Genomic DNA, 1,860 nt, shown 5'->3' on the forward strand with positions numbered 1-1,860 from the left:
TGGTATACTTGGCTTGATTTATAAAAATCCCATCTTCAGTCTGTTTAACTTGTAAACCCAGAAAATAACTGAGTTCCCCCATCATGCTCATTTGGTACCTAGACTGCATGAGCTTGGCAAATCTTTGACAGAGTTTAGCATTAGTGGAACCAAAAATAATGTCATCAACATAGATTTGGACTAAAAGCAGATCATTACCATGATTCAAATAAAACAGGGTTTTATCTATGGTACCTCTAGTAAATCCACTTTCAAGAAGAAATTGAGCCAGAGTTTCATACCATGCCCTTGGAGCCTGCTTTAGTCCATAAAGTGCTTTGTCCAACCTGTAGACATAGTCTGGATGTTTTGGATCCACAAATCCTGGAGGTTGTTCAACATATACCTCTTCATCCAGTTTTCCATTCAGAAAAGCACTCTTGACATCCATCTGAAATACCTTGAATTTCTTGTGAGCAGCATAGGCCAGAAAGATTTTGATTGCCTCCAATCTTGCAACTGGGGCAAATGTCTCATCATAGTCAATACCTTCCTGTTGTGAGTACCCTTTTGCCACAAGCCTTGCTTTATTCCTTGTAATGACACCCTCACTGTCAGTTTTGTTTCTGAACACCCATTTTGTACCAACTATGGATCTGTCTTTAGGTCTTGGTACTAGGGTCCATACTTTGTTTCTCTCAAACTCATTTAGCTCCTCTTGCATGGCTTGAATCCAGTCAGCATCTTGAAGAGCTTCCTCCACCTTTTTAGGTTCTGTTTGTGACAGAAAGCAATGATGTAAACACTCATTTGCTGTAGCTGTCCTTGTTTGCACACCTGCTTCTGGATCTCCAATTATTAAATCAGGTGTGTGAGATTTTGTCCACTTCCTAGCATGTGGAAGTTGACTATCTTCATCATTGGATCCTCCCCCTTGATCCATGCTCTCTTGATTCTGTTGATTATTCTCTGTAGCTCCCCCTGCATTTGTGCTATCAGAGTTTGAATCAGTATTCTCTGATGAGTTTGAGTTAGCATTCTCTGATGAGTCTTGGGTAGAGTCTGAAACATTCTGATGCTCCCCCTCAGCAAGTGCTTTATCATCATGAACTTGTAAATTTTCATCAGAGTTTGCTGTATCTTGTTCACAGTCAGAGTTTGACTGTTCATCAGAGTTTATCGAATCAGAGAATATTTCTTCATTTTCAAAATGCAGTTTTTCATGATCATCCATATCTGTTAAGCCCATGATTTTCTTGTCATCAAATGACACATGTATGGATTCCATGATCACCTTGGTTCTTAGATTGTAGACTCTGAAGGCCTTTGTTATCAGAGGATAACCTACAAAGATGCCTTCATCAGCTTTTAAATCAAACTTGGTAAGCTGTTCTGGATGAGTCTTCAAGACAAAGCATTTGCACCCAAATATATGAAAGTACTTCAGATTTGGCTTCTTTTTCTTCACCATCTCATATGGGGTCTTGCCATGCTTATTAATCAGTGTTGCATTTTGAGTGAAACAGGCTGTTTGAACAGCTTCTGCCCAGAAATAAGTAGGCAATTTAGCCTCATCAAGCATAGTTCTGGCAGCTTCTATAAGAGTCCTGTTTTTCCTTTCAACTACACCATTTTGCTGTGGTGTACCAGGTGCAGAGAATTGTTGCACTACACCTCTTTCTTTGCAGAACTCTTCCATTGTTGAATTTCTGAACTCAGTTCCATTATCACTTCTAATGATCTTCACTTTGTCTTCAGATCCATGATCCAGTTGTTTCACATGATCCATCAGATGCAAGGCTGTTTCATCTTTAGAGTGAAGAAAATATACCCAAGTGTATCTGGTATACTCATCAACAATGACAAGAGCATATTTCTTCC

The sequence above is a fragment of the Daucus carota genome, chromosome 3, assembly GCF_001625215.2.
Source record: "Daucus carota subsp. sativus chromosome 3, DH1 v3.0, whole genome shotgun sequence".
NCBI lineage: Eukaryota > Viridiplantae > Streptophyta > Magnoliopsida > Apiales > Apiaceae > Daucus > Daucus carota.